General features: G+C 39.0%; 1 long non-coding RNA gene across 1 annotated transcript in view; it reads right to left on the reverse strand.

Moving 5' to 3' along the window:
- Window positions 1–311: 311 nt before the first annotated feature.
- LOC148163628 (uncharacterized) overlaps window positions 312–27,573 on the reverse strand; it is a 35,116-nt gene continuing 7,854 nt past the window's right edge. The window contains exons 2-3 of the long non-coding RNA XR_015768792.1: window positions 627–674; window positions 312–483 (exon numbers count right to left, since the gene is read on the reverse strand). This is a non-coding gene — a long non-coding RNA (uncharacterized LOC148163628). The remainder of the gene's footprint in view (window positions 484–626; window positions 675–27,573) is intronic.

Consider the following 27,573-nt stretch of genomic DNA (forward strand, 5'->3'; position numbering starts at 1 on the left):
ACACACACCCATCAGGGTTTCTAATCTTGATACTATTAACATTCTTTGTTGTAGGGGGCTGTCCTGTGCACTGTAGGATATTTAGCTGTGTCTTTGGCCTCAACCCACTGAATGTCAGTAGCACCTCACTCTACACCAAGTTGTGACAGTCAAAAATGTCTCCAGACATTGCCTAATATCCCCTGGATGGTGGGATTGCCTTCAGTTTAGAATGACTCTCTTTCTCACTCTCTCTGTCACACACACACACACACACACACACCGCACACGTACACACACACCCATACATACACGAAGTTAGGATTGTTCAGAAACAATTACAAGGACTCTTTAAAAAGGACAGATCATTCAAATGACATATTACTAGTAACACATCAATTCAAAGGAAAGATTATCAGAGCTTCTGACTGGCTCAGTTGGGAGAGCATGCTACTCTTGATCTCGGAGTCATGAGTTTCAGCCACATGTTGAGTGTAGAGCTTACTTTAAAATAAATAAATAAATAATTGAAAAAGAAAAATAAAATAAGTAAGTAAATAAATAAATAAGCAGCTTTTAAAAAAATAAATGAGCACATACAAATTAAAAGAAAAGGAAAGATCACTCTAAGAAGTAGGAATATTTACCTCAATTTGCAGAAAAATGGCTAGTTATCTTGACAATATAACTGAGTCCTGAAAAATAAAAAGACACGTACTGTGTAAAAAACAACCCCTTTGAAGTAGTCAGGGAGTAATTTTATGCATCCAGTTATTTATGTACTTGAACTTTAAGAAAAATGTCATCTGAAATCAAATAGGCACCAATATCTTAGTGACTCAGCTAGATTACATTTAAATTCCCTTCAAATTCAGATTATTTCCTAATTAATGACATTCTTGTTTTCTTAACTATGTTAACTATGTAAAAGTTAATCTCAATGATCCGTGCATTGATTATTCTGGTTCTGCCAGTGACTTGTTGTATGACCTTGGGCAAAGAGTTTATACACATAGGGCCTCAGTTCCTTCATCTGCAAAATAGAGATAATACTAATATCTACTCCTAAATGTGTTGTCACACCTGAAAAACTAACCACAAGTACATAGAACAATGATTGACACTCAGAGAATGCCCAGCGAATGTTAACAATATTAACATCTACCAATTGTAACCAGTTTTTCATACCATATGACCCATTCTTCTTCTTCCTTGCCACACATTATTCTTGGAGAATCCATTTCACTAACTTACACTAAGCAAAGTAAATTAATTTCAAGTTAGCTTACATAAAGTATAATTGGATATATCCAGTTGTCTCACTATTCTTTATACTTATATGCTTTTCTTTAATATAAATAAAAAACTAAGAATTCACGAGAAAAGGGGCATCTGGCTGGCTCAGTGGGTAGAGCATGTGACTCCTGATCTTGGGGTCATGAGTCCAAGTCCCATGTTGGGCATAGAGTTCACTTTAAAAATAAAAGAATTCCTAGGGTGCCTGGGTGGCTCAGTCATTAAGCGTCTGCCTTCGGCTCAGGTCATGATCCCAGGGTCCTGGGATTGAGCCCTGCATCGGGCTCCCTGCTCGGCGGGAAGCCTGCTTCTCCCTCTCCCTCTCCCCCTGCTTGTGTTCCCTCTCTCGCTGTGTCTCTCTGTCAAATAAATAAATAAAATCTTTAAAAAAAATAAAAATAAGAGAATTCCTGAGGAAAGAACAGTAGTGGCTTTCACAGATTCTCAATTTCCTTCTCCCCAAGTTAAAAAGCAATTTTTAAATTCACTTTTTCAGGTTATATTTTTTCTATGTGAATCAAAGCAATAACAATAAAAAGTATAATTGGCCCATGAATAACATGGGTTTGAACTGCCAAAGTCCAATTATATGTGGATTTTAAAAATATAGTACAGTACTGTAAATATATTTCCTCTTTCTTATGCTTTTCTTAACAACATTCTTTTCTCTAAACTACTTTATTGTAAGAATATAATATATAACACATATAAAATATGTGCTAATTGATTTTCTATGTTATCAATAAGGCTTCTGGTCAATGGTTTTGACTGTGCAGAGGGTTGGCACCCCTAAACTCCACGTTGTTCAGGGGTCAACTAACTGTACTTACATAGCATTTATCCTCTGCCAGGAACTTCCCCCAGCATAAAATTTAATCCTCAACCCTATAAGAAAGGTATTTTACTATTCTCATTTTACAGATGAGGAAGCTGTGGCAAGAAAGATGACATGACCCGCTCAAGAACATTCAGCTACGAAGTGGTAGAGCTTGGATAAGAGTCTAGGAACTCTGGGGCATGTGGGTGGCTCAGGCGGTTAAACGTCCAACTTTGATTTTTGGCTCGGGTCATGATCTCGGGGCTGTGGAATTGAGCCCCCACAACAGGCTCCCTTCTCTGTGGGGTGTCTTCTTAAGATTCTCTCTCTCCTTGTCTCTCTACCCTCCTCCTGCTCATGTTTGTTCTCTCTCTCTCTCTCTCAAATAAATAAATCTTTAAAAAAAAGAGTCTAGGGCGCCTGGGTGGCTCAATTGGTTGGGCGACTGCCTTCCGCTTGGGTCATGATCCTGGAGTCCCGGGATCGAGTCCCGCATCGGACTCCCTGCTCGGCGGGGAGTCTGCTTCTCCCTCTGACCCTCCTCCCTTTCATGCTCTCTCTCATTCTCTCTCTCTCAGATAAATGAATGAAAATCTTAAAGAAAAAAAAGAGTCTAGAAAGTCTGAGTCTGTGCTCACAAGTTTGTAGGACTGTAAAACAACAGCAGCAACAAACATAGACATAAAATAAAAGTTCTGTTCCCTTGGAATTTTCTTTATGTATCTTCTCAAAATAATGATTTCTCATTGTCATTGTGAAGCTGAATGACAATATCCCAATTCAATCACTTATCTGCAATTGAAATTTAAGTAAATTAAGTAAGTTAAGTTGCAGCAAAGTGAGCAAAATTAGCTCTCAGTCCAAAAAAAGCACATTGTATCATACTTAAAAATAAAGCTCTAGAGGGTGGGACATCAATAAGATGGCAAAATAGGAAGCCCCAGCCCTTTGTCCCCCACAGAGACAGCAACTTAACAATATACAGATCAAATTGCTTGTCAGTCCTCCAGAAAACTAAGAAGCTGCAGCACCTAGGCTAATACAAAGCCAAGAGAGACACACTGAAGTGCGTAGGAAAGTTTGTTGCATTTTGCCTGCCCTAGCTTCTTCTCCACCCACCCCACCCATCCCATAGCATGGTGCAATTGGGAGAAAACTCCCAACGCTTACTCCTTCCTTCAGGAAGGAAAGAGAAGATTGGAACATATGTCTAAAGATTTTATAGGGCTTGTTGAGGGAATATTCTGTTTCACTTGACTAAGTGCTGATGTGAACTAATGACATAGTTGCTTCCCAGATTGGAAGCCACTGAGAAGAAAGGCGAGCATCAAGATGTCGCAGTACTATGGAGACTGCAATACCTCAGGAAAATACCAGCAAGAAAGAGAGATTACAGGCTCATGAAAAGAAATAGGAACAAGATTTTTTTTTTTTAAGATTTTATTTATTTGAGAGAGAATGAGCACAGCAAGAGGAGGAGCAGAGGGAGAAGCAGATCCCCCGCTGAGCAGGGAGCCCAATGCGGGGCTCCATCCCAGGACCCTGAGATCATGACCTGAGCTGAAGGTGGACGCCCAACCAACTGAGCCACCCGGGCACCCTGGAACTAGACTTCTTAAATGGGCAATCACATGCACAAACTCAAAGAAGACATATCTCCAGAGAAATTTTGAGAGACCCCAGAATCTCCAACTGGGCTGATTGGTCACCGTCTTCCCTTACACGAAGGCAGTCTATAAAGACTGGGAGAGGTGACTGTTTTTCAAATGCCCAGATCTCAACCAAAGATCACAAGGTATACAAAGAAATAGGGAAACATGATCCAATCCAAAGACCAAAATAAATCTCCAGAAATTGATCCTAAATAACCAGAGATTAATGCTATACCTGACAAAGAATTCAAAATGACTATCTTAAAGATGCTTAATACGGTAAAAGAGAACACAGACAACCAACAAAATCAGGAAAATGATGCATAAACAAAATGAGAATATCAATAAAAAGATAGAAACTATAAGAAAGAACCCAAATAGCAATTCTTAAACTGAAAAATACAATAACCGAATTGAAAAATTCACTAGAGAGGTTTAACAGCAGACTTCATAAAAGCAGAAGGAAGAATCTGTGAACTTGAAGATATTGAAATTATTGAGTGAAAACAGCAAAAAAGAAAAAAAAATGAAGAAAAGTAAAGATAGCCTAAGGGTGGCACCAATAAGCAGACTAATATGTGCATTATTGGAGACCTGGAAGGAGAAGAGAGAGAGAGAAAGAGTCAGAAAGTTTTTCTCAAGAAAAAATAACCAGAAATTTCTCGAGGTGAGGAAAAAAACGAACATGCAAATTAAAGAAGCTCAAACAATTTCAACTAAGAAAAACCCAAGGATACTTATACGGAGGCACATTATAATAAAACTGCCTGAAGTCCATAGTAGGAGGACCCTAGGTTCATCTCATCCCTCGAACACAACTAGATAACTATCAGATCATTTGGAATACTCAAGAAATCAACACAAGGACTGACAGAACAAACTGCACAACTAGAAGAAGAGAGGGGGCCCACATCAAGGAAGGTAGGCAGTGCAGAGATGTGATTTAGGGAAGAAACAGATTGCAGGTGTTGTGGAGGGATGGGAGCCGTGGTTGAGGAGAAAAGCAAGAGAGTGGAGTACACAGGGATATGCACAAGGAGAATACTTCCCTGAAGTTATTGACTGGGAAAACAAGAGGGGATGATTTTTGTGAGTTTTTGCAACTTGCAGGGCTCAAAAACTAGAGTTTTAAAGGTTGGCGGGCTTGGCTGGACTAGAGCCCTGAGGGCACTGCCCTACTCCTGGAGAGAAGGCAGGCAGGTAACTCAGCGGACAGACTGCATGATCTGAGGAATGCCTGGGACACATGAGTGGGAGATTGTTCTCTCTTCTTGGAGCACATCTGTGAGATGTGGCATTCACAGAGATGCCTCTCTGGGGACAGAACAGCTGGTGGGTGCCATTTCCCTCCCCTGCCTCTCAGCATAAACATGGAACCACCTTCAGTAAACAGCACAGCATTGTCACAGGCTGCCTAACCTGCTTACACTGGGTCCCACTCCCTTGTGCTCCACTGGTACTGCTGGTCAAGTGTACCTCTGTCCCAGCACAGCGGGCCCATTCCCCAGAAGACCAGCAGAAACCCCCAACCACACCACGTCTCCTGACCCGAAAGTTTGGCAAGGATTTGGTTCTACTGGAAGTAGCATCAGGTCTCATTTAACAAGCACACCAGAGGAAAACTAGTTAAAACTCACCACACTCTGGCTAAGGACCAAACACTGCTCACTGAAGGCAAGAAGAGCCTCTGCAGATGACTGACCTGAAGGATAGAGCAGTCAAAACAACAGCAGAGTGCTCACAGCACACACCGGAGACACTCCTGGAAGTGCCAGGCCCCGGATACTATATGACCTCTTCTTCATAAAGTCATTACTTTCAGGAGCAGGAAACATAATGGGTTTTTGTAACACAGAGATGAAGACAGAGACTTTAGACAAAATGCCAGGACAAAGTAGTTCCTCCCAAATGAAAGAACAAGAGAAGGTCATGTCCAGAGATCTAATCAAAACAGATATAAGTAACATGCCTGATGGAGAATTTAAAGCAACAATCATAAGGATAATCGCTGGGCCTGAGAAAAGAATGGAAGACTTCAGGGAGGTCCTTACCGCAGAGATAAAAAAGATAAAAACAATTAGTCATAAATGAAAAATACAATAACTGAGATTCAAAAAAGACTGGACACAATAAGCACCAGGTTGGAAAAAGCAGAGGAATGAATTAGTGGTAAAGAAGATAGAATAATGGAAAATAATGAAGCTCAACCAAAGACAGAATTATGGAACACAAAAATAGACTTAGGGAACTCAGTGACCCCATCAAACACAAAAACATTCATATGATAGGAGTCCCAGAAGAAAAAGAGAAAAAAGGGGGCAGAAAATTTATTTGAGGAAATCATAGCTGAAAACTTCCCTAATCTGGGAAAGGAAAAAGACATCCAGATCCCGGAGGCACAGAGAACTCCCATCAAAATCAACAAAAGCAGGCCAGGGCGCCTGGGTGGCTCAGTTGGTTAAGCGACTGCCTTCAGCTCAGGTCATGGTCCTGGAGTCCCGGGATCGAGTCCCGCATCGGGCTCCCTGCTCGGCAGGGAGTCTGCTTCTCCCTCTGACCCTCTTCCCTCTCGTGCTCTCTATCTCTCATTCTCTCTCTCTCAAATAAATAAATAAAATCTTTAAAAAAAAAAAAAACAAAAGCAGGCCAAGACATATTATAATTAAATTTGCAAAATATAGTAATAAAGAAAAATCCTAAAAGAAGCAGCACAAAAGAAGTCCCTAATTTACAAGGGAAGACCCATAAGGCTATTTGTAGATCTCTCCACAGAAACTTGGCAAGCCAGAAGAGAGTGGCATGATATATTCAAAGTGCTGAATGGGAAAAATCTGCAGCCCAGAATTCTCTATCCAGCAAGGCTATCATTCAGAATAGAAGGAGAGATAAAGAGTTTCTCAGACAAAAACTGAAGGAATTCATGACCACTAAACCAGACCTGCAAGAAATATTAAAGGGACTCTTCCAGTGGAAAAGAAAGACCAAAAGTGACAAAGACGAGAAAGGAACAGAGAAAATATCCAGGAACAACAACAAAACAGGTAATAAAATGGCACTAAATACATATATATCAATAATTACTCTGAATGTAAATGGACTAAACACTCAATCAAAAGACATAGGGTGTCAGAATGGATAAAAAATAAGACCCATCTATATGCTTGCAAGACACTCAATTTAGACCCAGATTGAAAGTGAGAGGATGGAGAAACATTTATCATGCAAATGGAAGTCAAAAGAAGGCCAGAGTAGCAATACATATATCAGACAAACTAGATTTTAAACCAAAGACTGTAACAAGAGACAAGAAGGGCACTGTGTATACAAATGGGACTATCCAACAAGAATATCTAACAATCGTAAATATTATGCCCCCAACTAGGGAGCACCCAAATATATAAAACAATTAACAAAAAACGTGAAGGAACTAATTGATAATAATACAATAATAGTAGGGGACTTTAACACCCCACTTACATTAATGGACAGATCATTTAAGCAGAAAATCAACAAGGAAATAAGGCATGACATTGCATGACACACTGGACCAGATGGACTTAACAGATATATTCAGAACATTCCATCCTAAAGCAGCAGCACACACATTCTTTTTAAGTCCACATGGAACTTCTCCAGAACAGATTACATACTAGGTCACAAATCAGGCCTCAACAAGTACAAAAAGACTGAGATCATACCATGTGTATTTTCTGACCACAATGCTATGGAACTTGAAGTCAACCACAAGAAAAAATTTGGAAAGACCACAAATACATGGAGATTAAACAATGTGCTACTAGGGTCAACCAGGAAATCAAAGAAGAAATTTTAAAAAATACATGGAAACAAATGGAAATGAAATCACAATGGTACAAAACCTTTGGGATGCAACAAAAGTGGTCCTAAGAGGGAGTATATAGCAATATAGGCCTACTTCAAGAAGCAAGAAAAATCTCAAATAAACAACCTAACCTTACACCTAAAGGAGTTAGAAAAAGAACAACAAACAAAGCCTAAAGCCAGTGGAAGAAGGGAAATAATAAAGATTAGAGCAGAAATAAATGTTATAGAAACAACAACAACAACAACAACAAAATCCCAGTAGAACAGATCAATGAAATCAGGAGCTGGTTCTTTGAAAAAAATAATAAAATTGATAAGCCCATAGCCAGACTTATCAAAAAGAAAAGAGAAAGGACCCAAATAAATAAAAGAGAAATAACAGCCAACACCACAGAAATACAAATGATGTAAGAGAATATTAAGAAAAATTATATACCAATAAATTGGACAACCTAGAAGAAATGGATAAATTCCTAGAAACATATGAACTACCAAAACTGAAACAGGAAGAAATAGAAAACTTGAACAGATTGATAATCAGCAAAGAAATTGAATTAGTAACCAAAAATCTCCCAACAAACAAAAGTCCAAGGCCAGATGGCTTCACAGGGGAATTCTGCCAAACATTTAAAGAAGAGTTAATACCTATTCTTCTCAAACTATTCCAGAAAATAGAAGAGGAAGGAAAACGTCCAAATTCATTCTATGAGCCAGCATTACCTTGATACCAAAACCAGATAAAGACTCCACTAAAAAAGAGAACTACAGGCCAACATCCCTGATGAACATGGATGCAAAAGTTCTCAATAAAATACTAGAAAATTGAATCCAATAGTACATTAAAAGAATCATTCACCACAATCAAATGGGATTTATTCCTGGGCTTCAAGGGTGGTTCAATATTCCCAAAACAATCCACCTATAACACCACATTAATAAAAGAAAGGATAAGAGACACATGATCCTTTCAATAAATGCAGAAAAAGCATTTGACAAAGTACAACATCAATCCATGATAAAAACCTTCAACAAAGTAGGGTTAGAGGGAACATACCTCAACATAATAAAGGTCATATATGAAAAACCCACATCTAACATCATCCTTAATGGGGAAAAACTGAGAGCTTTTCCTCTACAGTCAGGAACCAAGACAAGGATGTACATTCTCACTTTAATTCTACATAGTAGTGGAAGTCCTAGCCACAGCAATCAGACAACACAAAGAAATAAAAGGCCAAACTGGCAAGGAGGAAGTCAAACTTTCACTTTTGCGGATGACATGATACTCTATGTAGAAAACCCAAAAGACTCCACCAAAAAATTACTAGAACTGATACATGAATTCAGTAAAGTCACAGGAAATCAATGTACAGAAGTCTGTTGCAGTCCTATACACCAAAAATGAAGGAGCAGAGAGAGAAATCAAGGAATCGATCCCATTTATGATTACACCAAAAACCATAAGATACCTAGGAATAAACCCAACCAAAGAGATAAAAGATCTGTACTCCAAAAGCTATAAAACCCTAATGAAAGAAATTGAAGATGACACAAAGAAATGGAAAAACATTCCATGCTCATGGATTGGAAGAACAAATATTGTTAACATGTCTATACCACCCAAAGCAGTATACACATTTAATGCCAACAGTATTTTTCACAGAGCTACAACAAAAAAATCCTAAAATTTGTATTTAACCACAAAAGACCCCAAATATCCAAAGCAATCTTGAAAGAGAAAAGCAAAGCTGGAGGAATCACAATGCTGGACTTCAAGTTATATTATAAAGCTGTAGTGATCATGAGAGTAGGGCACTGGCACAAAAACAGACACATAGATCAATAGAAGAGAACAGAAAATCCAGAAATGTAACCACAACTGTATGGTCAACTAATTGACAAAGTAGGAAAGAATATCCCATGGGAAAAAGACAGTCTTTTCAATAAGTGGTATGGATAAAACTGGACAACAACATACAAAAGAATGAAACTGGACCACTTTCTTACAACATACACAAAAATAAACTAAAATGAAAATGGATGAAACACCTAAATGTGAGACTTGAAACCATTAAAATCCTAGAGGAGAAAACATCAGTAACCTCTTTGACATCGACCATACCAACTTCTTATTAGATATGTCTCCTGAGGCAAGGGAAACAAAAGCGAAAGAAAAAAAGCAACTATTGGGACTTCATCAAAATAAAAAGCTTCTCTACAGAAAGGAAACAATCAACAAAACTAAAAGGCAACCTACAGAATGGGGGAAGATATCTGCAAATGACATATTTGATAAAGGGTTAGTATCCAAAATATATAAAGAACTTATAAAGCTCAACACCCAAAAATCAAATGATGCAATTAAAAAATGGGCAGAAGACATGAATAGACATTTTTCCAAAGAAGACATACAGATGGCCAACAGACACATGAAAAGATGCTCAACATCACTCATCATCAGGGAAACACAAATCAAAACTACAATGAGATATCACTCACATCTGTCAGAATGGCTGAAATTAACAAGTCAGGAAACGACAGATGTTGGCCAGGATGCAGAGAAAGGGGAACCCTCCTACACGGTTGGTGGGAATGCAAGCTGGTGCAGCCACTCTGGAAAACAGTATGGAGGTTCCTCAAAAAGTTAAAATAGAGTTCTATTATAGAGTAGTTACTCTACAACCCAGCAATTGCACTACGGGGTACTTACCTAAAGGACAAAAAACTACTGCCTTAAAGGGATACATGCACCCCAATGTTTATAGCAGCATAATCAATGATAGCCAAATTATGGAAAGAGCCCAAATGTCTATCAACTGATGAATTTTTTTTCTTTCACTATGAAAATGCTTTAATGGTGGCGTCTGTACAGCATGTGACGTCAAAACAGGAAGGAGAGCAAGTACACACAGACAACAGGTTGTGAGTGAATAAAGAGTTCGCATAGCTTCCACATGCTTTACCAGGTAACGGCTCTAGGCTACCCTCCTCAGCCTCCTCCTCAAACTCGCCCTCCTCCTTGGCTGTGGTGTCCTGGTACTGCTGGTACTTGGACACCAGGTCGTTCATGTTGCTCTCGGCCTCGGTGGACTCTATCTTGTCCATGCTGTCGCCCGTGTCCCGGTGCAGGAAGGCCTGCCCCTGAACATGGCGGTGAACTGCTCTGAGATGCACTGGAACAGCTCCTGGATGCCCGTGCTGTTGCCGATGAAGGTGGCAGACATTTTTAGTCCCTGGGATGGGATGTCACATAAAAAAGAAGCCATAAAAAAGAATGACATCTTACCATTTGCAACAACGTGGATGGAGCTAAGCGACATAAGTCAGTCGGAGAAACACAAATACCTCTCATATGTGGAATTTAAGAAACAAAACAAAGGAACATAGAGGGGGGAAAATGAAAGGAAAACCAAGAAACAGACTATTAAGTCTAGAGGACAATGATGGTTACCAGAGGGGAGGGAAGTAGGGGGATGGGTTAAATAGGTGATGGGGAGAAAGGAGTGCACTTGCGATGAGCACTGGGTGCTGTATGGAAGTGCTGAATCACTATATTATATAACTGAAACTAATATTACACTGTGTGTTAACTAACTGGAATTTAATAAAGACTTGGAAGAAAAAAAAAGTAAGGATCACTGATTGTCTTCTGCTAGATTCCTCTACAGTGTTAGCAGTATTATATGTTATGCTTTTTATTTTTTTAATAAATATTATTTAAAAAAACTGTCAAAAGTCACAAAGAGAGAATCCTGAAATTAGCAAGAGAAAAATGATTTGTCACATGTAAGGGAGCTTCTTTAAGATTACCAATGGAGTAGGGGGATGCCCGGGTGGTTCAGTCGGTTAGGCGTCTGACTCTGGATTTCAGCTCAGGTCATGATGTCAAGGTTGTGAGATTAAGCCCTGTGTTGGGCTGTGCAATCAGCGGGGAGTCTGATCGAGATTCTCTTTCTCTCACCCTCCCTCTGCCCCTCCCTCCTCCCCCCCCCCCCGGCTTTCTTTCTCTCTCTGTCTTTCTCAAATAAATAAATAAATCTTAAAAAAAAAAAGATAGAGATTGTTGAAGTGGATCAAAAAGCAAGACCCAACTATATGTTGTCTGCAAGAAACCCACTTTATTTATTTATTTAAAGATTTTATTTATTTATTTGAGAGAGAGAGAAAGCACGAGCAAGGAGAGGGGCAAGGGGAGAAGCAGGCTCCCCGCTGAGCAGGGAGCCCGACGTGGGACTCGATCCCAGGACCCTGGGATCATGACCTGAGCCGAAGGCAGACGCTTAACCAACTGAGCCACGCAGGTGCCCCAAGAAACCCACTTTAAATATAAAGACACATATAGATTAAAAGGAAAGGGATGACCATATGATTTCAGTCATATGTGGAATTTTTTTTTAAGTTTTTATTTATTTATTTGACAGAGAGAGACACAGCGAGAGAGGGAACACAAGCAGGGGGAGTGGGAGAGGGAGAAGCAGGCTTCCCGCCGAGCAGAGAGCCCAATGCGGGGCTTGATCCCAGGACCCCAGGACCTTGACCTGAGTTGAAGGCAGACACTTGATGACTGAGCCACCCAGGCACCCCATATGTGGAATTTAAGAAACAACACAGATATGGGCGCCTGGGTGGCTCAGTTGGTTAAGCGACTGCCTTCGGCTCAGGTCATGATCCTGGAGTCCCGGGATCGAGTCCCGCATCGGGCTCCCTGCTCAGCAGGGAGTCTGCTTCTCCCTCTGACCCTCTCCCTTCTCATGCTCTCTCTCTCAAATAAATAAATAAATAATCTTTAAAAAAAAAACAGATAGGAGAAAAGAGAAAGAGAGAGAGGCAAACCATAAAACAGATTCTTAACTACAGAGAACAAACTGAGGGTTCCTGGAGGGGAGGTGGGTGGATGGATGGGCTAAATGCGTGATGGTTATTAAAGAGGGCACTTGTTGTGATAAGCACTGGGTATTATATGTAAGTGATGAATCACTAAATTCTATTCCTGAAACTAACATTACACTATATGTTAACTAACTAGAATTTAAATAAAAACTTGAAACAAAAAAAAAAAAGAGGAAAGGTAAGGAGAAAAATATGCTATGCTAACACTAATCAAAAGATAGCAGGAGTAACAATATTGATTTCAGACAGAGTAGACTTCAGAGCAAGCTAAGTTATCAGGCATTAAGAAGACCATTACATAATGATAAAGAGATCCATACTTAAACAAGACATACATAAATATCCTTAACATGTACATGCCTACCAATAAAGTATCAAAATAAGTGAGACAAAAACTGATAGAAGCACAAAGAGAAACAGATAAATTCACTATTATTGTTGGAGATTCTAGCACCCCTCCATCAGAAGTGAACAGATTTATTTCTCACAGTTCTGGAAGACGTGAAGTCCAACATCAAGGTGCCAACAGATTTGATTCTTGGTAAGAGCCATTTTCTTGGCTTGCAGGTGGCAGCTTTCCCAGCTGCCTTCTTGGCTGCCTTCTGGCTGTATCCTCATATGCAGAAAAGAAAGGTCTGATTTTCTGTTTCTTCTTATAGGGCACCAATCTCATCATGAGGCTCCAAACTCATGATCTCATCTAAACCTAATTACCTCCCAAAGATCCCACCTCCTAATGCTACTACATTGGCAACTGGAACTTTAACATATGAATTTGGGTGGGATAATTCAATCCATAACGGAAGTCTCAACATTGTCAGTCTGTCTGTTCTTCCCAACTTGATCCATAGATTCAATGCAGTCCCAACCAAAGTCCCAGAAAATTATTTTGTGGAAATTGACAAAGTGATTCTAAAGTTTATATGGAGAATCAAAAAAACCGAATAGCTAACTCAATATTGAAAGAGAAGAACAAAGGACTGACATTTCAAGACTTACTATGAAGCTGTAGTATCTAGATGGTATAATATTGGTGAAAGAATAGACAAATAGATCAGTGGAACAGAATGGAGAGCCCAGAGATGGACTCGCATAAATACGGGTAACTAATCTTTGACTAAGGAGCAAAGGTAATGCAATGGACAAAAAACAGTCTTTTCAAGAATTGGAGCTGAAAAACTGGATATCTGCATGCAAATAAAAGAATCTAGACAGGCCTCACACCCTTCACAGAAACTAACTATGATCCAGTATGGATAGATGAAATAGATGAACTATCAAACTCCTGGAAGATAACAGAAAATCTAGATGATCTTTAGTACGGCAGTGACTTTTCAAATACAACAGCAAAAACACAATCCATGAAAGAAAAAACTGACTTCACTAAAATTAAAGAACTTCTGCTCTTTGTAACACAATGTCAAGAGAATGAGAAAACGAGGGACAGACTTGGAAAAGATATTTGCAAAAGGCATATCTGATCAAGTATTATTATCCAAAATAAACAAAGAACTCTTAAAACTCAATAATAAGAAACAAAAAACTTGATTTTAAAAAATAGCCTAAAGACCTAAATAGACACCTCACCAAAGAAGATAAACAGATGTCAGGTAAGTATACGAAAAGATGTTCAACATTATACCTCATTAGGGAATTACAAATTAAAACAACAGTAAGGGGCGCCTGGGTGGCTCAGTCAGTTAAGCATCTGACTCTTGATTTCAGTTCAGGTCATGGTCTCAGGGTTGTGAGATTGAGCCCAGCGTGGGGCTCAGCACTGGGCATGGAGCCTGCTTAAGATTCTCTTTCCCTCTCCCTCTTCCCCTCTTCCCCCACTCAAAAGACAAACAAATTAAAAAAAACCCCAAAACCCAGTGAGATACCACTACACTCCTGTTAGAATGGTCAACCCCCCCAAAACAACCAACACCACCATATGCTGACAACAGGAGCTTTCACTTATTGCTGATGGGAATGCAAAGTGGTGCGGCCACTTTGGAAGATAGTTTGGCAGTTTCTTTTCTTTCTTTTTTTTTTTTTTTAAGCTTTTATTCATTTATTTGGCAGAGAGAAAGACAGTGAGAGAGGGAACACAAGCAGGGGGAGTGGGAGAGGGAGAAGCAGGCTCCCCGCTGAGCAGGGAGCCAATGCGGGGCTCGATCCCAGGACTCTGGGGCCATGACCCAAGCTGAAGGCAGACACTTAACAGACTGAGCCACCCAGGCGCCCCAGTTTGGCAGTTTCTTACAAAACTAAATATACTCTTACCATATGATACAGCAATCATGCTCCTTGGTATTGAAATTTTATATCCACACAAAAACCTGCACACAGATATTTATAGCAACTTTATACATAATTGCCAAAACTTAGAAGCAACCAAGATTGTCCTTCAGTAGGTGAATAGATAAACTGTGGTGTATCCAGACAATGGAATATTATTCAATGCTGAAAAGAAATGAGCTATCAAGCCTTTAAAAGATATGGAAGAAACTTAAATGTGTAATACTAAATGTAAGAGGCCAGTTTAAAAGGCTACAAACTATATGATTCCATGATATATGACATTCTGGAAAAGGCCAAAGTATGGAGTCAGTGAAAAGATCGGTGGTAACAAAGAGCTGGTAGGGAGGGGTCGGGGGAGAGTGGGATGAATAGACAGAGAACAGAGAATATCTAGGGCAGTGAAACTATTCTGTATGATACTATATTGGTGGATACATGTCATTATACACTTGCCAAAACTCAGAATGTGCAACACCAATAATGAACCGTAATGTAAACTATGGACTTTGGATGATAATCTATCAGTGTAGGTTTATCAATCATAACAAATGTATCATGGTAGTGCAGGATGTCAAAGCAGGGGCAGTTAGCCTGTGTGGGGACAGGAGTATATGCGAATGCTCTGTACTTTCCACTCAATTTTGCTATGAAACTAAAAATGCTTTAAAAAATAAAGTTTTTTTTTAAAAAATAAAAGCATAACCTGAGAAAAAACATAAAAACCTAACCCCCTTGCAAACAAATAAAAAAAAAAGACAAAGCATGTCACTACAAAAAAATCAATGAAACACAAAAGAAGGCAGTAAAAGAGGGATAGCTTCAGACATAAAGAAAACAATTGACAAAATGGCAATATTAAATCTTTGCCTATCAGTAACTACTTAAATGTGAAAAAACTGAACCCCAATCAGATGACATATATTGGCTGAATGGATAAAAAATTACACACCCTGTCTACAAGAGACTCACTTTAGATCTAAGGACACATAGGCTGAAAGTGAAAGAGTGGAAAAAAAGATGTTCCATGCAAATGGAAAACAAAAGAAAGCAGGGGTAGCATGCTTACATGAGACAAAATACGATTTAAGTAAAAAACTCACAAGAGACAAAGCACATTATGTAGTGATAAAAGGGTCAATTCACCAGGAAAATATAACAATTTTTTTAAAGATTTTATTTACTGGGGCACCTAGGTGGCTCAGTCAGTCAAGTGTCTTGCCTTCAGCTCAGGTCATGATCCCAGCGTCTTGGGATCAAGCCCCGAGTTGGGCTCTCTGCTCTGTGGGGGATCTGCTTCTCCCTCTTCCTCTGCCGGCTGCCCCCCCTGCTCATGCTCTCTCTCTCCCTGTAATAAATATTTATTTGACAGAGAGGAGGAGGAGAAGAGGGAGAAGCAGCCTCCCCACAGAGCAGGGATCCTGACATGGGGCTCGATCCCAGGACTCTGGAATCGTGACCGAGCCGAAGGCAGATGCCTAATTGACTGAGCCACCCAGGTGCCCCAAGATATAACAATTTTATATATATATATATATATATCTCCACCTAACATCAGAGTTCTTAAATATAAGAAGCAAACATTGACAGAATTGAAAGGAGTAACAGACAGCAACACAAAAATAGTAGGAGTTTTCAATACCTCATTTTTATTTTTATTTTTTTTAAGATATTATTTATTTATTTATTTATTTGAGAGAGCGAGAATGAGACAGAGAGAGAGAGAGCACATGAGGGGGGGAGGGTCAGAGGGAGAAGCAGACTCCCCGCTGAGCAGGGAGCCCGATGCGGGACTCGATCCCGGGACTCCAGGATCATGACCTGAGCCGAAGACAGTCGCTTAACCAACTGAGCCACCCAGGCGCCCCAATACCTCATTTTTAATAATGGATGCAAAAGCCAGGCAGAAGAGAAATAACAAAACAGAGGACTTGAATGACACTATAAACCAAGCGTAATGAACAGATATATACTGGATATACACAATCCATCCAACAACAACAGAATACACCTCCTTCTCAAGTGCACATGGAATATTCTCCAGAACAGACTACATGTTAGGACACAAAAGAAGTCTTAAAAAATTTAAGAAGACTGAAATTGTACAAAGTATGTTTTCTGAATACAAGAGAATAAAACTAGAAATCAATAGCCCAAGGAAAATGGGAAAATTTAGAAAGATTTGGAAATTTAACAATACAGTATTTTTTTTTTTTTAGAGAGTGAGGGAGCGTGTGAGCAGGGGGGAGGGGCAGAGGGAGAGAGAATCTTAAGCAGGCTCCACACCCAGCATGGTGCCCAGTGCAGAGCCTGATCTCACATGACCCTGAGATCATTACCTGAGCTGAAATCAAGAGTCGGATACTTAACCAACTGAGCCACCCAGGCACCCAACACACTCCTAAACAACCAATGGGTCAAAGAAAAAATCACAAGGAAAATTAGAAAATATATAACAGATCTAAAATATGTTTAGTGTTTTCTACTAGGGGTTACAATTTACATCTTTCAGGTATCATAATCTACTGCCAAATAGAATTTCACATAAATTAAAGAATCTTACAATTTACCTACATTTCTTTCTTCTCAGTCTTTCCACTATTGCAGTTATTCACTGTACATGTAAATATGTAATAAACACCAAAATTTATTAGTACTACATTTTCTGTAAAGAGTAAAACATAGTTACTCCCATATTTACCATTGTCTGTGTTCTTCATTCCTTTAACATCCAGATTGCTATCTGGTTTCACTTCCCTCTGCCTGAAGGACTTTGACCTATGTGTTGGTCAAAGGTGATGAATTCTTTCAGCATTTATATGCCTCCAAATGTCTTTATTTTACCTTAATTGTGAAAGATATTTTTACCAAGTAAAGTATTCTAGGTTGGCTGTTTTTTAATTTCATTACTTTAAGGATATCACTTTACTCTTTTCTGGTTTGCATTATTTTCAATGAGATGCTTGTGTACTAAATGTCATTTCTCTCTGTCTGCTTTTAAGATTTTTTTTCTCTTTATTAACAGTTTTAAGCAATTTGGTTATAAAGTCTTATAAATTGCATCATGTATCTTGTTCTTGGGGTTCATTGAGCTACATGGATCTTGTGAGTGTATACTTTTCATCAAATATGGAAAATTTTTGGTCATTATTCTTTAAATAGTCTTTCTACTTCCACTCACCCATTCCACATTCTCTCCCTCTGGGACTCTAATCACACATATATTAGGTTGCTTGATTGTTGTCCCATAGCTTACTGACCTATGTTCATTTTCATATCCAATCTTTCTTCTGTTTTTCATCTTGGATAGGTTTTGCTGTTTTGTCCTTAAATACACTAATCTTTTCTTCTGTGGTGTCTTATCTGATGCTAATCCCATTCTTTTTCAATTTTTTTTATTTTCTGCATTTAGAAGTTTATGTGGGTTATATCTTCTATATAGCTTTTCGCCATGCTTCTTTAACACATGGAGAATATTTATAATAACTGTTTTTATTTTTTATTTTTTTTAAAGATTTTATTTACTTATTTGACAGAGAGAGGCACAGCAAGAGCAGGAACACAAGCAGGGGGAGTGGGAGAGGGGGAAGCAGGCTTCCCGTGGAGCAGGGAGCCCGATGCAGGGCTTGATCCCAGGACCCTGGGATCATGACCTGAGCTGAAGGCAGACACTTAATGACTGAGCCACCCAAGCGCCCCAATAACTGTGTTTTTAAACATATTTTTAAATAGGGCCTGATGGGGCACCTGGGTGGCTCAGTTGGTTAGGCGACTGCCTTCGGCTTGGGTCGTGATCCCAGAGTCCTGGGATCGAGTCCCACGTCAGGCTCCTGGCTCAGTGGGGACCCTGCTTCTCCCTCTGACCCTCTCCCCTCTCATGCTGTTTCTCTCTCTCTCTCTCTCTAATAAATAAATAAATAATCTTTAAAAAAAATAGGGCCTGAACTCACGACCCTGTATCAAGACCTGAGCTAAGATCAAGAGTCAGACACTTAACTGACTGAGATACCCAGGTGCCCCTATAATAACTGTCTTAATGTCCTTGTCTCCCAATTTTATCATATGTTTCATAGGTGGGTCTGCTTCTATTGATTGATTTTTCCTCTTACTATGGCTTGTATTTCCCTGTTTCTTTTTATTCTATAATTTTGTTTATATGCCAGACTCTGTGAATTTTACATCGTTAGGTGCTGGATTTTTTTTTTTTTTAATTCCTATAAATATCTCGTGAGCTTTGTCCTGGGATGCAATCAAGTAACTTGAAAACTGATTCTGTCAAGGCTTACTTTTACACTTTGGGAGGTAGAACAAAAACAGTCTTTACTCTAAAGCTAATTTGGTCCTTTCCCTGAATTAATGTCTAATGTCTATTTTTTTTAAGATTTTTTATTTATTTATTTGACAGAGAGATAGTGAGAGAGGGAATACAAGCAGGGGGAGTGGGAGAGGGAGAAGCAGGCTTCCCACAGTGCAGGGAGCCCGATGCGGGGCTCGATCCCAGGACCCTGGGATCATGACCTGAGCTGAAGGCAGATGCTTAACGACTGAACCACCCAGGCGCCCCTCTAATGTCTATTTAATGTCTAATAATTATGAGGTTTTCATTCTATTTAATGTCTAATAATCATGAGGTTTTCCTTCTGGCTGGTGGGAACAATAACCATTCCCAGCCCTGTTTGATCTCTGAGGATCATTCTGCCTCTTCCCTTCTGGTGGTACTCTCTCTAGCCTCAGGTAGTTTCCTCACAGGTATGTACTGATCAAAACTCAACTGGAGACCTGAGGGGAATTCTCTGCAGTTCCCTGTAGCTCTCTTTGTATACAGTTCTTTCCTCTCCAGTATTCCACCCCCCAAATTCTAACCACCTTCACCTCAATTCTGTCATTTCCAACTCTGTTTCCTCAACTTAGGCTCTGCTTGGGTTTCCCCATCTTTGAGCTATAGTCTGGAAACTGTAGACAGTAAGCTGGGACAATGGTAGTACTCACTTCATTTGTTTTCCTTTTCCTAGGGGGAACACTGTCCTCAGCTTTCTGTTATCCAATGTCAGTGAACCAATGTCTCATATGCTTTGTCCAATTTCTTTTTTTTTTTTAAGATTTTATTTATTTATTTGAGAGAGAGAGAAACAGCATGAGAGGGGAGAAGGTCAGAGGGAGAAGCAGGCTCCCCGCTGAGCCGGGAGCCCGATGCGGGACTGGATCCCAGGACTCCTGGATCATGACCTGAGCCGAAGGCAGTCGCTTAACCAACTGAGCCACCCAGGCGCCCCCACCCCCTCACTTTCAACGTGGGGGTGTCTTTGGGTCTAAAATGAGTCTCTTGCAGACCGCATATCGATGGGTCTTGTTTTTTAATCCAATCTGATAGCCTGTGTCTTTGATTGAGGCATTTAGCCCATTTACATTCAGGGTAACTATTGAAAGATATGAATTTCGTGCCATTGTATTGCCTGTAAGGTGACTGTTACTGTATGTTGTGTTCCTTTCTGGTCTATGCTGGTCTATGAGTCACCCAGGTGCCCGCTTTGTCCAATTTCTCATTTAAGGTAGGAAGGTAAATCCAATTCCTGTTCCTTTAAAGTTGGAAGAAATAACCACTTGAGGGTTTTGGTTCTATTAAATGACTTTACTCATAGTCCGAGAGCTAGTAATAAGAGAAATAGGCCTAATAATGAGAGTAAAACACTCAGTCAAATATCCACTGTGTATCAGCGGCATTTTGTATTATGTGCTACAAAGAAGCATTCCCCCCCTTTAAGGTTTTTTTAAAAGACTATTCTCCTCAGTTTGGGGTTTTTTTCTCTCCCAATTTTTGATTTTGAAAAGTGTGAAGGCTTTGGAGAATTTGAAAAAATTGAACAATGAAAATCCATAGCTCTTCATCTAGATTGACAAATTAATATTTTACTACGTATGCTTTATCTCTATATATTTTTCAATTGATTGAAAGTAATTTTCACCCCTAAATATTTATCCTTCATCTTCCAAGGAAAGGATATTCTCTTACATAACCACAATAGCATTATTCTACCTAAGAAATTTAATATTGATACAAGAATATTAGCTAATACATAGCCCATATTCAAATTTCTTTAATTATCCTTTTCTCTTTCCAGAATCACAATCCAATCAAGAATTACTCACTGCATTTGGTAATTGTATGTCATTAATCTCTTTTTATCTGAAACAATCCCCCTGCTATCCTTTGTTTTTTATAATGTTGACATTTTTGAAGAGCTCAGGCCGGCTTTCTTGTTTAATTTAGATTTTTAAAAATTGTGATAGTGTTAGTAAATTTTATGACAATTTGGGAAAGAGAAACTCCTCATTATTTTAGAATTATATTCATCCTGTCACTTTGAAGACTGTGCTAAATTTTGAATATGAATAAATCTCATTTCAAGAACTAATATACTTGAAAATTGCTTAATGACTCAAGTGTGCTATTATAGAAATTAGAAGTAGAAAATATCTAACACTGCATTCCTCCCTGGCAAAGGGAAAGGCAACTGAGACACGTTAGCTTCGTTTTGTCATTTTTGTTTTATAGTACTAGGGTTAAAAATGTGGCCCAACTTTTTCACAAGCACTATTCTTGTCTGATTGTTATAGAAAGTCAGATCTTTCATCTATTCAGCAGCTAAATTTATTGTATAACCCCCCAAGTGAAATGTAATAGGAAAATGCTTGGGCGCCTGGGTGGCTTAGCTGGTTAAGAGACTGCCTTCGGCTCAGGTCATGATCCTGGAGCCCGGGATTGAGTCCCACATCGGGCTCCCTGCTCAGCGGGGAGTCTGCTTCTCTCTCTGACCCTCTTCCCTCTCGTGCTCTCTATCTCTCATTCTCTCTTTCTCTCAAATAAATAAATAAAATCTTAAAAAAAAAAAAGAAAATGCTTGCTGTTTTAGAACCCCAGAATATGCATGAGAGAAACAAATGCATATTTTCCCCTGATGAACACGACTTCACTTTACTTCCGGATATTTCAAAACTACCATCTGGTTGTCCACCCTGTTTTTCCACCAGATGGCAATAATCCATAATGGGTGAGCAGGACGAATGGAATGTACACAAGGGCGTGAGCATTAAAGGCTATGAGCTTGCAATGTGGTAATGTAGGAAAAATGATGAGTCCCAGGAGAAGAGAATAAATAATGGGTTGCTAAATCTGGCATGCTAAAAGCTAACAACAGCCATCATGAAAGGAATCACATCATTCATCTTTATTAGTGTAAAATTTAAGAATACAATGAGCTGTACCATTGTTACATTTTTGTTTATTTTCAGAATCATATAGGAAAGAAAAGCTAATAGAGTGGAGAAGTTGTTGGTAGAGTTTATCAAATCCAGCACCGAAAAGATACCGCATATTCCTAACAGAAGTCACAAATTCAGGGATGCCTGGCTGGCTCCATCAGTAGAGCATGTGACTCTTGACCTTGGGGATTGTGAGTTTGAGCCCCATGTTGGGTATAGAGTTTACTTAAAAATAAATAAATAAATAAATAACTTCATTTAAAAAAAGGTCACAAATTCAGAGTATTTTAAGAAGAGGACGGGAGAAAGGAATCTTTAGGAACTGCTCTTGAAACCTGGAGGCCATTTCTCTTCCCTTCCCCCATGACTTGAAGAGGAAGAGGAATCCTGCTGACATTTCTTTTTTTTTTTTAAACATTTCAGTCTTTCTTTTCTTTTTTTTTTTTAAAGATTTTATTTATCCATTTGACAGGGAGAGAGAGAGAGAGAGCACAAGCAGGGGGAGCGGCAGAGGGAGAGGGAGAAGCAGGCTCCCCGCTGAGCAGGGAGCCCGATGTGAGGCTTGATCCCAGGACCCCGAGATCATGACCTGAGTGGAAGGCAGACCCAGGCAACCAGTTGCTGACATTTATTCACTCGTCTTTCAAAATCTGTTTAATTGAGCATACCTATTTGTTTTTGATTTTAGGTGGTATCATACAAATCTAGCCCAATGCTACACTATCTCATGCAAATAATCCCCAGTGTGCTATAGTGCAAAATTCCTGTACATATCTATACCTTGGCAGGTTACATGGGAAAGGATTTTTCCGTCATGGGGTATCTGTCATTTTCACCTCTGTGTGAGTATTTTTTTTTCTAAGTACTGACTATTCCTGTGATAAAAGCCAGGCTGTTCTTTTTGAAGACTAAATAGTACGAACTTTTATCATTGTTTTTACCATTTTCCTTTCTTCCATTTTGAAAAATAATAATACAGTCACTCAAATTTTAAAAACGAAGCTCCAGCGTATGAGATAAAGGTTAGAATTTTAAATACAGTTCAAAGGAAACTGGAAAGAATCTAAATGAAGTTGTTTAGCATAATCATACAAAACTTCTAAGGAAATTGCTAGGAACATTTTTTTTCTTGTTGTTTTGGTAAATAGATCAATTATCTAAGTATAAGGGAAAAGAAAAAGACAACAATGAGAAGAGATGTAATCCACGGAATTCAGTTTTTCGTGTAGACAATGTTTTTATAAAGGGAGCTATAATAAACAATATTAAGCTTTTATCCCTTTTTAAATATGTTTTGTCTTCATTATAAGTGATCAATAGAAAAATATTGAAATGCAGAAAAGAGTTACCAATCTGAAGACAACTGCTATTAACATTTTAGTGTATTCTCTTCCATAGTTTTTTTCTAGAAATAAGTTTCCTTTTATCTTTTGAACACATTTGTTTGTTTTCATGGTTGTTTCATGCTTTTTATGAACGGATTCCTTACACTGCATGGTGACATATATATTTTCCTATGTGATTAGAAACACTTACTAATTTCAATTGCTTCATAATGTTTTGGTAAGGATGAGCCCTACTTTAATTAACCTATTTTTGGACATTTATTTAGTTTCTCCTTTTTGGCTTAACAAACAGCACAGTGATGAACACGTTGGTGTACACAAAATACTGTCCACGTTTAGACTTTCTTAGAATGGCTTCCCAAGAGTGCAATCACTAGTTCAAAAGCATAAAATATTTTAATGCTTTAATTTTGATTTCGATCGCTGCCGATTTTCTTTTTAATAGAGCTAAGTCGGTTTATACTGCTACTAGCAATGTGCAAAATGCAGCTTTCACGTTGATGCCACTGCTGAGTAGTCTCATAAAAAACAAGCAACCGAACAGTTTGCTAAATGGCCTCCTACTAGTGCTTTAATTTGCATGTCTTTGATTACTAGTGAGATGGAACCTAGTCCCACCATTTGTTAAACAGTTGAATTTCCTCTTTTATGAATTGTTTACTTATGTCCTTTGTCTGTTCATCTCTTGGGGTCTTTGTAATCCCGATTTACAAAGAGAACTAACAAGCCCCGTCCAGAGAAAGGCCTTCTGTATGCAACGCTGTGAATTCCTCCCCTTTCAAGTCTTGTCAGAGGCGGCACTGGAACAGCAACGTGAGGGGAAACCAGGAACGTCAGGAAAATCAGTGGTATATTTCCCTCTGCTGTACAGATGAAATAAAAGATCATGCTGCCATGGGGAAACGGCTCTGTTCCTTTACTCAACCCAGGGCTCAACTTGAAAACTGCATTCTACTAAGTTTTGACCACGTGACATGACACCAGAAATACACATCAGTATGAGTCACTGTGGGGCCATGGCGGATCCGCAAATGTTGCCATACCAGGGTCATCTTTTAAACTGATTTAATTAGATGTAATTTAATTTAATTTAACATGGAGTCTCATCCCTGATTCTCTAGCCACTTCCTGGGAGCTAGATGTATGTATAATTTTTCCATGTATAATTTTTCTTATATGGATACAATTGGAGCAAGTACAGAAAGGGGCATAAATGTGGAGTCCTGGCTCTGAAGTGATGCTGAACTACTCTCTGCACAGCTGACTATCCAGACCCAGGCTCAGAGAACATTCCTCCTACAGGCAGTGACGGGGTTCTCTCTAATGCTTATAGGGACTCGAAACTTGCTCAATTCCCAATTTGAAATATGCAGGTAATCATAGTTCCTCCTCTTATCCAACGGATATTTTAAAGATTACATTATAAGAGAAAAATCTTTGAGGTTGAAAGCACTAACATTAAGTATTATTACATTGTAGCAAATGTCATTTTTAAACATAAGTCAAGACTCAAAAATGATCTACTTTGTCAAATATCCTCAGGTCAATAAAGAGAATTAAAGACTGTAGAATCATGACAGCTAACTCTCTTGTTTGACAGAAGAAACTGAGGCTCTGAGAGGTCTCATCCAAGATGATGATACTTGTATAGGGTGACGCTGCTAATGCATGTTAGTCTTGAGTTCCCTCAAGACATCTGTCTGCTGCCTCCCTCCCCTCATCCAGTGGGTAGAAACTTACTAAGCACCACTGAGTAAAAAATTCAATTTTATTTCCTGATCATCTTTAACAGGAACTGTTTCCAGCTCCCTCTTTACGCTGAGAGTTAAATTTCTGTTCACAGTAAAAATAATTATTTCAGGGGCACCTGGTTGGCTCAGTCGGTAAAGCATGCAACTCTGGATCTCAGTGTTGTGAGTTCAAGCCCCACGTTGGGTGTACAGTCTACTTAAAAGAAAATAATTACTTCAAATAGGCTAAAATATGTATGTAAAGTTTTCTGACAAAAGAATGTGAGTTTATGTAAACATGAAATATTATATGTCTAAAAGCTTAGAAATAAGCATCAAAGAGCGGGTTTTAATCAAACTGAAGCATCTTTTTAAATGTACACTTGCAATGCAACACCATCCTCTATCAGCTGGGGCAGAGCTGCAAACACAGGACAAAGGTCACTGAAATGAAGTGGAACCAGTTGGACAGAGAGCTTGCAATCTGGTTTCAACTTTGATTAATATCAGAAGAAACAAATTTGTTACACTAAAGAAGAGGGTTCTGGAATCTTTGTGATTCAAGAGTATATGCCCCTCTTTCCAGAGATAAGTGAATGTGTGAACTCTCTATGGCATTAATGTGGATTACAATAAGGAAACTGAACATCAAGACAACAGAGAATCCTCTTCATCAAAGATGGGGAAAACAGGCAGCAAGTTGATTTATCTGTGGGAAGCTAAGGGGAATCATATTAGCAGATACTTTCAAATGATCAAAAATTCAAACATGTAATCATAAGCGGTGTCTGTGAAGCCACACACTTAGATGGAGAGGGGAGACACACTGTCAAATCAAGAGAGAGAATCTCTTTTCTCCCCCCAATTTAACTATTAAAGAACTTTTACTTTCTTTTATATATTTTCCCCCAACCTGAGTAGGATTTAATAGATATTTAGATATACAAGAATCTCTCTCTTTCCTTCTGTGTGTACATATAAACACACACACGTGAAATGGTATGAGTTAATCAAACAGAAAAAAAGACCAGTAAGAAAGTTCTACACGGCAAGAACTTTTCTGATGCTTTTTCAAAGTAGCCATATTATTTATTTATTTATTTATTTATTTATTTATTTATTTAAAGATGTTATTTATTCCCAGGACCTCAGGATCATGACCAGGCCTCCCTAAGTGGTAAAAGATTTACTTTAATAGTAAGAATAAAAGTAGGTAAATAATATGGCTACTTTGGGATGCCTGGGTGGCTCAGTCAGTTAAGTGTCTGCCTTTGGCTCAGGTCATGATCCCGGGGTCCTGGGATCGAGTTCTGCATCACTCCTTGCTCAGCAGGGAGCCTGCTTCTCCTTCTGCCTGCAGCTTCCCTTGCTTGTGCTCTCTCTCTGACAAATGAATAAATAACATCTTTAAAAAAATCTTTTACCACTTAGCATACTGTGGATAATTGATGTTTCAGATCATTAAATAGTTCACTCTGATTTCATAGATCTCACAGAATACACAAACATAGGAGCTTTATTTACCACAACTCTGGATTTGAATTCGGTAGTCCTGACAGTTTGAGATTCTGTGATGGCATACCAAGAAATGAAGACAAAAACTATCTCATTTAAACCATTGAATTCAATCTCTTTTCTCACCTTTTTTTTTTTAAAGATTTATTTATTTATTTTAGAGAGAGAGAGAGTGCGTGAGTGGGGGGGAGGGGCAGAGGGAGAGAGAATCTCAAACAGACTCCACACTGAGCGTGGAGCCCAGCGGCGGGTTTGATCCTACAACCCTGAGATCATGACCCTGAGATCATGGCCTGAACTGAAACCAAGAGTTCGACACTTAACCCACCGTGCCACCCAGGCGTCCCTCTTTTCTCACTTTCAAACAAAACTGGTAAGGCAGCAAAAAGAACTGTTTCACTTTCTCACTGACCCCGCACCCAAAAGAAAGTGAAGAATATGTTTTGAATTGCCTGAAAACAAAAGGAAGAGAAATAAAGGCTGCACATTAGCACAAAGTGAAAATCTGTCTCAAAATCCATGAACATAAACTTTACAGGAATATTTGAGGAAACCAGTACCTTGCTCTTGTGGAAGATCACGTAGCGGCTGCATTTTTTATTGCCTACACTGAGTGAGAACATTGGTATTTTCCTGACTCACAAGGACAAGAGTGTGCTGCCTGATGAATCACCCTCCTCACTTCCCAGGGTGCCTGAGTGTTCCAAGACACTAATGAAGGATTAAATTGTGGTTGCCATGACAGTCACCTAAATGCTGTCATGATAATATCAACAGATGTAGTGCCATGTTCCCTGAAAGTTGAATATTTTCCCCTTCCAAAACTTCAATAATTTTAATCATTGAAGTTCTTTAACAACTATGCAAAGTTGATCTAAAGAATTAGTAAAATCCTTTTGTTTTTTTAAGATTTTATTTATTTATTTGTCAGAGAGAGAGAGAAAGGGAGAGAGAGAGTGTAC

Source organism: Eumetopias jubatus, unplaced genomic scaffold (genome assembly GCF_037043125.1).
Source record: "Eumetopias jubatus isolate StellerSeaLion01/CBP00866 unplaced genomic scaffold, mEumJub1_p1.0 scaffold_8, whole genome shotgun sequence".
NCBI classification, from domain to species: Eukaryota; Metazoa; Chordata; class Mammalia; order Carnivora; family Otariidae; genus Eumetopias; species Eumetopias jubatus.